The sequence below is a fragment of the Taeniopygia guttata genome, chromosome 2, assembly GCF_048771995.1.
Source record: "Taeniopygia guttata chromosome 2, bTaeGut7.mat, whole genome shotgun sequence".
Taxonomy (NCBI): Eukaryota; Metazoa; Chordata; class Aves; order Passeriformes; family Estrildidae; genus Taeniopygia; species Taeniopygia guttata.
The window spans coordinates 35,612,221-35,627,369 of NC_133026.1; the positions used below are offsets into that span (position 1 = coordinate 35,612,221).

The window sequence follows — 15,149 nt, forward strand, 5'->3', positions numbered from 1 at the left end:
TGATCTGATTCAAATTCAAAACTGCAGAACAACCCAAGTAAATCTGCAATTAAGGTTTTCAATTTCAAAAAGCAAATTTCAAAAACTAAGGAATTCATTAGTGAGATGAACAGGAATAAGCAACCAGAGGATGTACTGGGGAGGTCTGGAACATGTCTAAACTACAACATGAGTATCTGCAGAACTTGGAACCCAAGGAAGTGACAAGAGAACTCAAAAGAAGGTTTCCAGACACAGTGAGATGAATTACCTAATAAGAAGGAAAGATAGAATAAGCAGAGAGCTTATGAGACAGGAACAAAGTTCAGCAGAGGAACAGTCTTGGATCAAGAAATATCAGCACAAAATGAAACGTGCCAGAAGCCACGGCAAGTTGGAGAAGCCAAAGATACCACAACTCAACAGAAGCAGAATGAAGCAGAACACAAATCAGGGCTAATCTGGATTCATACCAAGAACTCTGGAAGACCTGTCATGCTGAATTGCAGCCCCAATTGCTAGAATTAAAAACCAAACTATTTCATCAGATTTGGAACTGTCTCACACGGAGACAAGAAAATGTACTGACTACACAAAAAAACAGCAAAAAACATAATTTGGCCAATTAAGACTATTGCTAGTCTGGTTTCCAGAGTTTCTAAGCTTAAGGAAGAAAGCAAAGTAGTACATGGATAACTATGACACAGATTCAGTAAAGTTAGAACAGTCTACTCTGACAGGTCTTGTAAACACAAGTTACAAAGAAAGCACAGCACTGGCATGCAGCATGTCAAATAACACGCCAGCATGATAACGTGATTTCAACAAACTCTTATTAGGTGCTATTGTTCTTATTGCAGTGTTCACATCACCGATTTGGGCTTGACTCTGCTGCCCTGCACAACACACTTACTTTGCCCTGTGCTGTCCCCGAGCCTGCAAGCCAGGGAGCTCTGTGGGCTCCCTGCCACCAGCCACACTTAAAACTCCTCTAGGGAAACACAGCTGGGTTCTGTGGGTGTGTGTGGGCACCTGAGCAACAGGGTGGGAGGAAGAGGAGCAAACAGGATCAGAGAGAAGTGGTGGAGGACTAAGGCAAGCGGTGCGCTAGCGGTGGGGAGCAATGTGAGGAACAGCAGGTTGGTGGGAGACCCTTGCTTGTCACACCACCCACATCACCCTGTAACATTCATCCAAAATATTTAATACTTGGTGATATTACAGTGCTGTCTTTCAGTAAAGCAAAAGATTCAGATAATACCACATCTTTCTACAAAATACTTTTAAGCAGTGTATTTTTGGTCAAGATAACGAAGTGTTAATGTTAATGAACAATACACAGGTAAAATTTATGCCAAAATACCACGTGCAAATGTTCAAGCAAGTTGCCTCCATGTGACAACAGGATACTAAGAAAGAGTACTATTATCAAGAACATAAAGAGAAATCACAGCAGATTAAAAAATTAAGACTGAATTAACCTGACAAAAGTGTACACAGGAATGTTAGATATTAATCCAACTTTCTTTTAAAGCTAACTCCACACTACTCAGAACCCAGAGAGAACAGGCCTGAGAAACAGATGCATACTGCAATGTATGCACAGCTGCTTAATGACAGAGAGTAAAACCATGGCAAAACACAAAACTTCAGATTTGACAGTCCTCTGTTTACTGCCTTTTGCTAGTTTGCCTTGGAGTAGAACCCCAGACACCTGAGGAAGGCAAAAAGTAAAGTATATCACTAGTGCAAGGTATGAAGCTCTGGGATCTCACATGAAGTTAGGGATGGAATAGTAGTTAGGTGAATATTTTTTACTTACTTCAAGTAGAGACTTCATCATCTTTGATTTTTATTCTTCACAAGTCTGTGACCCCAGCTTTTCACCACAGAGTCTTAGGCCAGTTCATTATACCCAATATGGTATTTGTGTTTCCCAGTACCACAGCTCAGAACTCCCTTAGGGTATTTAATCACAGCTGTATGTACTCATTTCATGCTTCATTTTCAGACCAGGGAATGCCAACATTCAAGAGGTGGAAAGCCCCTTGTCTAATGTAACTTACTTGAGGTTAAGCTATACTCCTAAAATAACCCTTCATTCTGAGACTTTTCTTTTTCCCTACAAAAAACAGAAATTAAATACACATATGTGACTGCTAGCATTGTGAAAAAGAGGGTTATTACCACTAACTTGTTATTCAATACCAGGACCATAAATGGATTGGATTAAAAAAAAAACCAAAAAAAACCCATAAAAGCAGATGTATAAAAAGATCACCTCTTGTAAGCTAGAGGCCAGCTACATCTTGATAAGGTTATTTTCCTATAAAATAAATAAATAAATATTTTTTTAAAGGGAATGAAAATTGAAGCAGTACACAGTCAGACCACAGCTTCCAAACTTTGGCTGAAAACATTACAGAACATTCTTTCAGGTATAGTCATATTTTTATTATTTTAAATACAGCATCCTCTTTAGCACGACAGCCACCCCTACCAAGACTCCAGCACCGCTCCCTGTCCTGCCACACAGCAGCCTCTCATTCAGCGCGTTCTCTGGTCCGAGCTGGGAGCGCTCTGGAGGGAAGCACGCTCAGGCGCAATGGGGAACAAACGTCTCCCATTAATTATTTGACTAAGCCGAAAGTATCAAAGAAGAACTGTAAAGTCCATTCAGCTAAATTCCCCTTTTCCAGAAATACACAGGCTGTACGAAGAGGCTGTTTTGACAAGAATTTAGACAAACCAGAGAGAAGAGACATGTATTTCACACTCAGACATAAGAATGCTGAACCATGATCACACTGCCTCTTTATATTGTGAGAAAACCGTGCTGAAACAACATCAAGAACTTGAAAAGGCAATAAAACTGGAAAACAGCGACTGTAAAATCGCAGACCCCAGCCAGCCACACGATGGCACGGCACCGCCGCCTCCAGGTGCCCGGCGTGTGAGGAGCGGCGCCGGGCTGGGCGGGCAGGCGGGCGCCCACCCGGCTGCCCTCAGAGCTCCCTCCTCTCCCGGCTCTGCCTCACCGCGGCGGGGGCTGGATGCGAGTACCCATCCCACTGGCTGGAAGCGCCTGCCTGCCGGCGATGTCGCCTCCTGTCCGTCCCGGCCGCGGGCAGCCCGGCGGAGCCCGGCAGCCTCCGCACCCACGGGCTGACAGGACGGCACCGCCCGCCAGCCCCGCCGCCCTCCCGGCGGGCTCCGCTCTGGCCCCTCGGCAGGACCGCGGCGAGCGGAGCCTCCGGAGCAGCTGCACAGCCCGAAACCCGGCCGGGGAGAGGGCGGGAGGCAGTGCCCCCCGGCCGGGCTCCAGCAGCCCCTCCGAACCCGGGCACGCCGGCCAGCCCGCGCCCCGCTCCGAACTTCGAGAGCCAGACCACGAGCCAGTGCCCCGGAGTGGCGTTCCCCGCTCCGGCGTGCAGACCCTGCCCAGCAGCAACCCCCTCCCGCCCCCTCACCAAGTTTGCCCGCCGAGCCGGTGGGGTGCGCGGCAGTACCTGGGGCAGACAGCGGGCGAAACGCAGCCCGATGGTTCTGAAGGATGCCCGGCGGGCGGAGACGGCCGGCCCCGCTGACAGCGTTTCCTCCTCCTACTCCGGCTGTCGCCCGTGCCCGCCCGCCGCGCTCCGGGGCCGCTCCCCCCTCGGCTCCGCGACGGGGAGGTGCCGGGGCAGCGCCGCGCCGCCGCTCGGCCCCGCCGCCCGGCACAAAGTTTGCGCGGCGCAGCCCGGGGCGGCGGCTCCGCTCCCGCTCAGCCCGGCCGGGGGCCGCGGCCACTTCCTCTTCCTCCGAGCGGCGGCCAGAGCCCCGCGCCCAGCCCGCGGCGCGCAGGGATCGGGCAGCCCGCTCCGAAGCGGCACAGCCCAACGCGGATTGCTCCGCCCGCCGGCCAGGGCGGCAAGTCCCCCGCGCACTGCCCGCCTCAGCCCCCACCCCAGCTCCCCTGTGCTCCCCCCGTCATCGCTCATGATACAAACTGGGAGGAGTGGCTGATATGTCGGAGCATTGTGCGGCCTTTCAGGGGGACCTGGATAGGTTGGGGAGTTGGGCAGAGAAGAACCATCTCAAATTCAATAGTGGCAAATGCAGGGTCCTGCACCTGGAGAGGAATAAACTCATGCACCAGTACGGGCTAGGAGCCAGTCTACTGGAAAGTAGCTCTGCAGAGGAGAACCTGGAGGTCCTGGGGGACAACAAGCTGTCTATGAGCCAGCAGAGTGCCTGTGGAGCAAAGAAGGCCAAGGGAATCCTGGGATGCATCAGGAAGGGCATTGCCAGAAGGTCGAGGAAGGTGATGCTCCTGCTCTGCTCAGCCCTGGGGAGCCACATCTGGAGTGCTGTGTCCAGTTCTGGGCTCATACAAGTCTGTCCATACAAGACAGACATGGAGCTTCTGGAGCAGGTCCAGCAGACAGCTATGAAGTTGGTCAAGGGTCTGGGGAATCTTTCTTACAACAAAAGGCTGAGGGAGCTGGGCCTGTTCTGCCTCAAGAAGAGGCAACTGAGAGGGGAGCTCAGTAATGTGTATAAAATATCCAAAAGGGTGGGTGTGAAGAGGATGGAGCCAGGCTCTTCTTCATGGTGCCAACCAGTAGGACAACAGGCAATAGGCAGAAATGGCACAGGAAGTTCCACCTGAATATGAGGAAGAACTTTACTGTGCAAGTGACTGCAGACTGGAATAGATTGGTCAGAGAGGTTGTGGAGCCTCCCTCATTGGAGGTATCCAAAAACCATCTGGCCTCAATCATATGCCATATGCTCTGGAATGACCCTACTTGAGCAGGGAGGTTGGACCAGATAACCCATTGTTGTCCCTTCCAATCAGCTCCAGGTCAACTGAGTTCAGCTCCCTCAGCCTCTCCTTGTAGGACACATACTCCATCCCTGGCCTTGTTGGCTGACCACTAAGCTTGTCCCAATTTTCTTGGCACTGGATTCTGAGACGGGAATGACATACCTGGACACAGTATGTGGTCTACAAGAGCCCTACTGAGTGCCAATAGCTGTGGATCATCACTTTTTCCAAGCTACTGGCATGCTGTTATCTTTGTAGGCTGTGGTCATGCTGCCTACTAGCGTGCCCACAGCCTTTGCAATGGAACTGCTACCCAGACAGACAGTCCCAAGTCTGAATCTCTGCAAGGTACCCTCCCTTCCCAGAGGCTGAATGTTTGTCCTTGTTAAATTTCAAAACTTCATGCTGGATTGTTCTTGAGCCTGCCTAGTTCCTTTTGGACAGCAGCCCAGCCCTGGAGCTGCTTGATGGCACCTCAGTATGCAGCCATGTGCAAACATGGCAACAGTAGATCCTGTCATCTCCTCCACGTCCTTGAAAGACATGTTAAAATACAAGAGGATTCCACTTGCTTCTGTCCTCCAGGCAAAGTGCAACCCATTGAACTGCAAATTTCTGACCCCTGCTATGCAATGAGGTTTTTATCCACCCAGACTAGAGTCCTAAGCAGTACAAAAATAGCACAGAGCCAGTGCCTAGCACCTTACTAAAGTTGCCATGGCATCAACTATCATCCCCACACCTGAAAGTGCCTACATTTTATCAAAGGTGGCAAACATTTGGTAAGGCTTGATGGCAAGAGAACCGCTGCTCTCAAGGCATCAGCCAGATCTTCTCAGCACCCTTAGACACAGCCCAGAACCCCAGCCGAGCCAGATTTATGCAGGTCAAGTTCTCAGAAGAATCCCTCTCTTGATGCTCATCCACTGCTGGTAGCTCTTCGCTTGCTCCAATCTTGCCTCCAAGCACACGGTTCAGGACATTGAGGCAAAGACAGCTCTGAGTACATCAGCCTTACCTGTATTCACATTCAACAGCTCTTCGTGGTCCTTGTCCAGCCCCTTACTGTTAACAGAGCTTTTTGAGAGCAACATCAGATTTCACAAGCCCTTGTGTATGCCTATACCCTTCCCTACATGCTTAGATATTTCTGTAACTCCTTCACTATAACCTGTTCACGCTTCCACCATGATATTTTTGCCATGAAGTTCAGTCAGGTGTTCCCCACTTAGCGTAGCTGGTATCCCAATTCATCAACATTGTTTCCTCCTACTTGGATGTGTCACTCTTACATCAAGAAAAGGCTTCATTAAAATCTGCCTGCCTTCCTAGGCTCCCTTCAGTTTTCAAAACTGCCTCCCATTTAGCAGTTCCTCAAATAAGCCAAATTTTGCTCTCGGAAGTCCAGAGACTTGATATCCTCACTCCCTTCAGGATCTTGAGCTCCATTGTATGACCATGACTACAGCCAGAGTTGCCATTCTCACATTCCTAGACAATTTTTCATTATTAGTGGACATCCGTTAGTGCAACACCCCTGGGTAGCCCATTCAGGATATCTACCAAGAAAGCTTCCTGAAATGTGCTGGATTGCTTCCATCCCACCATGTTACTCATCCAACTAGCAGGAAGCTTCACTCCTCCCCAGGAATCAGGATCTGTGACCCATAAATGTCACAGAGCTGTTATTTTAATCAACTTTCATCAAGAGTAGCTGACCTGTAATCCACCACTGTTACCCTCTGTAGTCACTCCTTTGATCTTTAGCATTCTCAGCCAGTCTGTCAGTCCAAGAGCTCCATATACTCCAGCTGCTCATTTTACAGAGGGGGCAACCCTCCACCCTCATCTTCCCTGTCTCTCCAGAAAAACATGTATCCATCCCAAATGTAATGCTTATGAACCAAGTCTGGGACTTTGTGCACCACCTTCATTGTACTTCCCCTTATTAGGCCAGAAACCTGTTCAGCATCTGCTAAAACACCCTTAACTAGTATGGAAACTGCTTGAAGTCCTTGTGCACAGCAGGCACAAATACATTTGCTACACCTGGTCCACTTGAAAATCTATCCCTACTGTGTAGGTGCATAAACGAAATTAAATTATGTAAAAATATATAAATAAACCACTACATTGGCGCATTAATTCTTTCCTAAGTGCAGACTATTTCTCTATTAAATGCTGGTGTTGTGATGGATGACATCTATTTGAAAGTACTCCCCCCACTTTTCCGTCAAGTGCCATCACGGAACAAAAAAATTTCTTCAGTGGCCTCAAGTCCTCTTAAAGCACAACCAGCACCATTAGCAAGTAGTCAGTAGCCAAAAGCGTAACATCAACACATTGGAAATGAAGAAATCAAGTTAGTTTACCAGCACTAAGCTATGAAACAAATCCTAGCAATGCCTTTTGTCTGGGAACTTAACTCATCTCCTTTTTCTATCTCCTTCTGTGTGTTTTGGTTTTATCCTCTCCATTTCTTTTAATTATACACACAGGTTTTCCTCTTTCCTTGCCCTCCCATCATTTTTCCTCCACTCATTAGCTTCTCTGGCTTTCCAACCACATGAGAAAGCAGCATGCAGTCACATCAGGGTGCCATGTAATTGAGTTGTTTTTCTAATACTACTGTTAAAGCATATGGGGAAGGATTGCTAAGTGTGTAGGGAGAAGTGCAGCTTTCCATGTATTGTAAACACATCAGGTCAGAGATGGCTCCAGAAGGAACATCCTAGGCACCAGACCTTGTCAACACCATAGAAATTGCAGATCTACACCTTGGGGATTGAAGTGAAAGAATGTCCAACAACATTGAAGACTTTTGCTGGTACAGAATCTTCTTGGATACATAAAAGGAAACAAGAAAACCAGCATTCCTGGATGTCTGTAGATTGTTATGAAGTAGCAGTCCTGTACAGATGAAAAGTGTTTCAAGTTAGTATTTACAACAGATCACAAAGCACAAACCTAGACACTACCAACCATTTTTCCACTGCCCACTTCACAGTCATGTATCAGGCATGACTGTGAACTTACAGCCATCACATATATTGAGGTGTTTTGATGCACCATTTCAACCTGGAATTCTTCTACTCCAGCATTACATACACAACCCATTCAGACAGTCCTGCACTTTTCAGTAGAGAAAAATTGGAATTGAAAGCTGGTTCCATAGGAGTTTTGATGCTAACATGTTTTCCTCTGACTACAAAAGCATATTAGAGAAGCAGTAGATTGATTACTGAATAGGATACATCTATTATCACCTATTTAGATGTCCCAATATTGAAATTATGTAATTCATACAAGTTGAAACAGCATAAAATCTAAAATGATGGTGTATATCTAAACTATTATTTTTAGATTACCACTGTGAGAATTTCAGAATTCAATTCTGGCTTGCTAGTGTTCAACTATTTTTTCAAAGTATGCGCTTTTGACATATTTTGGAGTTATTTGCCTCTTTAAGAGCTATTTTGGTAAACACTTGTTAAGATACAATCTAGAACTTAATCTGTAATAGGTATTTCATGTAGTACTCCAAAACCAGATAACAGTCCTTCCATGAGAAATCTGATCAACTTGAAAAAATCCTAAACAAGCATCCTAGACATTTCAGAGCTGTGGTGAAAAAAAAAATATATATATACGCACATACACACATCTCCCTGCAGAGCAATAAAGTACTGCAAACCAATAGTGATTTACTTACTTAATTAAGTATAAAATACTACTCTAACAACCATTTAACTGTAAACAACTGAAGGACCTTATTGCTTTAATCAACAGTAAGAGGTTGCCCCTAGACACTCCATTAGGGAATATTAGTTTGCTCTGGGAGTTAAGAAGAGCTTTAAAATGTTTTATTTCTGTGTCTAGTCAGTGTAATCTCTCTGGTAAATCCACACATTTAGCAGTGCAAAGCTCTACAACCTCCTGTACCACAAGCAGGAGTGACCACGTTTCCTATTTGCACTTTCTAGTCCTGCATGCAGCTAAGGCAGGTTCAGTGTAGGTGTAAATTGCTACTGGTGGGGTATGTAAGAATTCTGCTTGGCCAAATGTCTGTGTTTATTTTGGACTAGGCAGAGAAGATTACATATAGTGAAAAGCAGCATGAAAACACATGCACAGCATTTCTGTCTTGTGCAAGGTGTTTCTAGTTATGCCACCAGGAAGCACCTTACTTCACTACTCCAAGCACTATTTAACAAATAATTGGGAAAGATCCACACTGGTCTAAGTAATTTTTTTTTTTTTTTGCATAACACTCAATGCAATGCCAGTTGCTGTTATTTTTACTACAAACTTAGACTCCAGCACTCAAAGCAACCACATCCCATTTTTCTAGTTTTCATGCTTGTGTGAAAAAGACTTAAAGCTCATTTAGAATAAAATTTGTTTCTTCTGTCAAAAAGCAACAGACACCTGCATCATCACATTGAACAGGATTCAGCAAAACTTAAGTTACTTCTGACTGACTTCTGTTAATCAGAACGAGATACCAAAATATCAGTAAAGAAAATCAGCTTTATTTGTCTACCACTCCGCAAAATTAAGTTTAAGATCTACTGAATTTTTTATTAACAAGACAAAATACAAAAGAAAATGCAAAATCAGAAAAACTAGGCTCCACTTGAGGCAGACATTTAACATATTTTCCTTATTTATTGTGATTGTTAGTTTCAGATCACCAGTGCAAACTGCTATGAAACATCTTAATTACTCAATGATCAGACTTTTTTCCTTATTTGCTGTAAAACCATATTTTTGTTTTCTAATTTGTATTTGGATCCTGCAGTAGAAAGTACCTCTGTCTTACCTATGTTAAATATATAATTTCCTCATACTCATTTCCATTTCCTCAATTGGTACAAATTGGTATGATTGGTAGGGAAAACCATTCCTTCAGTGTTTCACAATTCCTCAGTGCCAAGCAAGCTGCCACCTGGTAGCTCCAGGAAAGGTTCTTTAACTGTCTGGCCCCGATATGTTTTTCCAAGATTCTTGCACTCACAAGATCTTGAATGTCTTGTAGCTTTCAACGTTTGAATCTTCAACAGACTGACACATTCCAGACACAGAGGTAATGATAAGCTTGAGTGGGAATTTAAAATTTCAGCTTTTGATGAGCTTTTGTCTTATGGCAAACAAATAATGCCATTGGGTGTTATTCAGAACTAAGCTATAGCTTCTCAGAAATATCAGGAAAACTGCTTCTCAATCTGAAGAAGTGGGACAGATTTAGAAGACTCTGGAGTCTGACTAGATCTATACTGCTGCTGCTGAAGAGAGAATCAGACCAGCCAGCCCTCAGCTGCTAATGGTGATGGTGGTGTAACCCTTTCTGTCCCAGCAGCAGCACACAATCTGACCCTTGCTCAGAAGCAGCACCTACTTTTGACTTTCCAGGGTTCCAGAGCAGGGAAGCAGCCTACAACTCAGACTAGCTCACAATTTTAGCCCAATTGGTTATTGAAAATAGCTCACATTTTATTTCCTAAAGAGACTAACATGAACACGAGTCCTACCCCTACAGCATTTTAATGGCACAGGGCACTTTTTTAAATTCATTATTATTAAAGTGCTTCTATTGTTCATTTGAAAGCAACTATTAGGAAGCTGTAAAGGCTAGATTTAATTAATAATCAGTTTTCTGCTTGGAAGCTCTTTCTGAAAGCTGTTTTCTATAGTCTTGAAACCTAAAATGCATTTATGGACATAAATTTCTGAAGACTATACATAGTTATATAACATTGTGTGGATGTAATTTTTCACATGATCATTAGTGACAAGATATGCCTCTGTAGGAGCAAGAGGAAAACCGTGGCTACATTTATGAATTTTGGGCAATTTATTTAATTCATCCCTACTTATTTTGCCTTTCTTGAATGCTTTTGTACACATCTGACAGATAACACAGATTTCATATTCTGATCTCATTAATAATTTTGGTTAAATCCAAGCTGTAGAAAAACCTTCAGAAACAGGATAGATGTGCCCCCAAATGGCTGCATATAGAAGACCATTGTCAACAGAGAGAGAGATTTATTGCTCTATCAAGTTGGCAATAAAGCTGCTGCTGTTCAATGCAATGAGAACAGTGGCCAAATTTTCCTTGTCAGAAGGGCCACTCTGAGAGAAGCTGATCAAGCATGAGAGAAGCTATGATCTGTTCAGATTACAGAACACAAGCCATTTCTCTTACATAGGTGCTCCAAAACCATGCAAGTGAAAGCCCTCTATAAAAGGACAACTAGTTATAAGCCAGTGCAGAAGACTTGTGCTAACAAGAAACACTACACTACTGAAAGCACTGGAGTATGTGTTTTTTCCTTTCTCTGGATATCCAGATTAAGCACTACTTAATACCATCAATAAGAAGTTAGATACATACTCATACCTATTTCTATTTCTGAACATTCCAGTAGTTTAACAGAGCACTATGAACAAATCACTGCATTTTCCCCTTCTTCCATTACATTAAGCTAAATCACATAAAGAGGAAAGTAATTCTTAGAATTTCTCAAGCTGCAAATTTCCACCTACCAGATACCTGGTGCCCAGCTGTATTAATGAGGTCAGCTGAGATTCTCATTTGAGAGATTTCACTAATAGGAAAAAGGCCTGGACAACCAGGCACTTTAAATAATGTAAAAATTCATCCAATTTTTACTAAGTGTTAAACAGTCTATTACCTTTCGAGTAGATGGATAGGTAAGATTCACACCAGAAAAGTAGTGTTCCATTAATTTCATAGTATTATAGAATAACCTGAGTGGAAGGAACCCACTAGGGTCATCGAAGTCCAACTCCTGGCTCTGCACAGGACAGGCCCAAGAATCACACCATGTACCCAAGGGTATTGTTCAAACTTCTTGAACTCAGACAAGGCTTGGTGCTATGACCACTTCTCTGGGAAGCCTATTTCAGTGGCCAATCACCCTTTGAGTGAAGAACCTTTTCCAACCTAAGCCTCCCCTGACTCAGCCTCATGCCATTCCCTCAGGTCCTGTCACTGTCATCAGAGAAAAGAGATCACTTTCTCCTGAGGAAGTTGTAGATGGGTATTTGCATCAGCCCAGCTGTTCCAGTGGCACAAACAGTGACAAGACAAGGCAAAAGACAAGAATGGGTCACTATCTTACAGTTCTGAACACTTGATTCTAGCCCAACTGTTAAAACTCGTGGGAAGAGTTTGCTTTATTACGATCTGAATAAACTCTACATAGATATAGTCCTAGGAAATTGATTACTTAGTAAAAGAACCTGCAAAATGAATGTAAAAGTAAGTTATACAATTTAATCCCTTCTGCAAACTTAGGATCTCACAGAAGTTGCACAGGAACTGTGTATTCAGAGTGCATTGTTTTATACACCAGAAGTATCACTGTGGCCTCAACTACCCTACTTCTAAGTTCTCTTTAAACTTCTCAGACCAAAGGTTATTTTAACAGTAAAATCTTTTCAGACCTCTTTGTGTAAATGGATCAGGTATAGCTAATAAGATAAAGTCTGCTAAGACAGAATATGAACAAAACCCAGACTCCTAAGAAGCAGTGTAAATACTAAGTACCAAAGAGTACTTTCTATTCTAAATCCAACTAGAAGTGGCAGTGCAGGACAGAAAAGCCTGGTCTGAAGAGACTAAATTATCAAGAGAAAAGCATAAGCAGAGTACCTTTGGATTACTTTCAGATTTTGATAACTGTAAAATCATACCAATCTAGGTAGTTACATTAAGAAAGTGATTTCAGCATGCAGAACTTTATGACACCAAAGACAGAAAGCCAACAGTGATGAAAAGAAGCTGCTTGAGCACATGATGAATTAACAAAGTGAGTAGCATTCAAGCAAGACAAATGTAGACTGTATTCATTAGCATTTACATACAGACAGAAAACAAACTTGTGCACTTGTACTAATAAACAAATATTTTAGTTGACTAACTTTCTGTAACTGCAAAGGTTATTTTCTCCACTATTTTAGTTTTCTGGAATGGTAAGGTGAAAAAAGACATGCTGCAAACTCTTCAGAAGCTTTACTTTGCCATGCAGTGTACTTGGGGAACAGTGAAAAACAAAACCATTACGGTTCATCCTTGACCTTACAGTTATAAGTATATATAAGTACAAGTATATCCTTGTTGTGACAGGTAAAAAATACAGTAAAAAACACTAGTGGCATTTGTGACTAGTCACAGCAATGCATTTTCCCCACCAGCTCCATATTCTCTTTGTCATTAGGTATGAAGTGCAGCACAAAGGTTGAAGGAGTAGTTAATAAGATTTCTTAAATGTAGTATCAAAAAATCAAGCTATGAAACTTCAGTTTAGATTACAGAATGTGTTTTTCTATACAGAATTCAAGCTCTTTTCAGAACACCGAGTATGGCAAAAATCTGTTAAAGAATCCTAATAGTCTATGAAAAGTTGGCTTCATCTTTTGAATTTTTAAAGTAAATGGATTGTTATTTAGGTTAAAACATTACTAAGTCGTAAAGGCAGGGATGAAAACACATTGCACTCATGCAGCAAACATAATTATTTTTATTTATAACTGCATTTCGTAACACTGTGGCAAAATACTTTTGTACAGCCTACCTTGCTACTTTCTTCAATATACACCAAAAGGAAGAATAAAAGACAAGATGAAAACCTCAGACACAAGCTACTAGAAGCCAAGCCATGTTCTCAAGAATCTATTTGTTGCCTTTTTACTCTTCCATTTACAGACAGGTTTCCAATAATGACACACAATACTGAACTAGAAAACATTATCAGGACACACAAAATAGTTCTTAACTAAGACTATTTAAGAGTCTCTATCAAATGTAGGAACTCAGCAAAATAATATTTTATTTTTTCCACTTCTTTAGTGGTGTTTCTGTAATAAAGTAAGCAAATATGTAAGTGAACCCTAACTCTTTTTTTCTTACTCTGTTCACTGTTGGTTTCATAATACCCTATCATAAAGTGTCATTTATATTGGAAAATGTCATCCAAGAAAGCAAACATTTCATACAGCTCATAGCTCCCTAGGGGAAGCAGACATAGCAACTGAAAATTAAGTTATGCACAATTTCTGCTGGATAACCGCTTCCCCTTCTCCAACCAATCTAGAGGGATCTGGTCCTAGGAAACACTGAAAACAGCAGGTAACACCAAGCACTTGTAGAAAGGGTAAACCACATATCCGAGTTCCCACCCACTGGCAATTACTGTGTTCCATTTACAAGAATGGAGATATTAAGAATGACTATCCAGTTTACAGTGGTCCATGTTCTTACTCATTTCAACACCACCTCTGTAAAAACGGGAACAAAGAAGATGGATAAATAAGTAGATTCAAAATATACTGAGTTTGGGTATCTCTACAGGCTATTCTTTTTGTTGCTTTGTATTTGTCAAATTCTTGGGATTGTAGAATAAACTAGACTTACCTGAAAGCAGAAAGGAAAACCAAAACCTTTTCTGACATAATCCTTTGAAATACTGTCGAGCTAATTTAAGGATTTGACTTGCAAGCAGTGTACAATAAAAAGAGGAAGTGAAAAGAGTTACAAATAAGCTGATAGATTTTTTCAGCTAAGGAATACTTCAAACTTCCCTATGGAATGCCCAGCTCTGTCCTGATTACATACTTGGAACTTAGTGTCAAACCTGCTCACAAACCCCACCTTTCTTCCAAACCCACTGCAACTCGTTTTTTGGCAATCCACAAAGCCTTCTCATTGAATTTCTTAAGGCTGTATTTTTTAACAAAAAAATGAATTAGCCCACAATAAGAATCACAACATTTTGCAACAAACAGCTTTTATTGTTAAAAGGACAAACTGCAGTCTTCCCCAAGAGAAAGGTCTTATAAATTACAGCATTTGGCAGGTTTCTGTTAGCTTAATACCCCACCTGCTGGCTGACGACTAAATGACATTGGTGACACTTCCCAAAGAAGTCACACACCTATTATTCTGCCACCAGTAGGTAGCTATATGCTGTCATGGCAACTGGTACCATTCTGCGTACAAGATGGACTGCACAGCTGGGTCCACCACAGTGTGATGATTAACAGGCAGAAATAGAACCGGCATGGTTATAAACCAGACAGAAGGCAGACAGATCACAGTGAAGTATTACAAAGCATAATGTGAACAAGAAATAATACAAAAACAGTGAACTCCTCATGTGTCTTTAGCTTGTAAGGATTGCTACACCTTCATCTGTACCCAGCTCAGTCATGATACTGATCTATGTTATATTCAGGCATAGTTTCTCAAAAATGCATCAAATAGTCTAGGACCAAAGGCCAAAGTCAATTCTTAAAATGTAAAAATATTTCTGTCTCATTTATTTGAGAATGC

The 15,149-nt window shown here is 42.6% G+C and overlaps 1 protein-coding gene across 2 annotated transcripts in view; it reads right to left on the minus strand.

Moving 5' to 3' along the window:
* RFTN1 (raftlin, lipid raft linker 1) overlaps nucleotides 1-3,854 on the minus strand; it is a 95,100-nt gene extending 91,246 nt beyond the window's left edge. Inside the window, exon 1 of one of the 2 annotated variants that reach the window (XM_072925682.1) lies at nucleotides 3,450-3,854. The gene's annotated coding sequence lies outside the window, so the exon portion shown is untranslated. The remainder of the gene's footprint in view (nucleotides 1-3,449) is intronic. The other variant, XM_030264931.3, reaches the window with a different exon arrangement.
* Nucleotides 3,855-15,149: the final 11,295 nt, after the last annotated feature.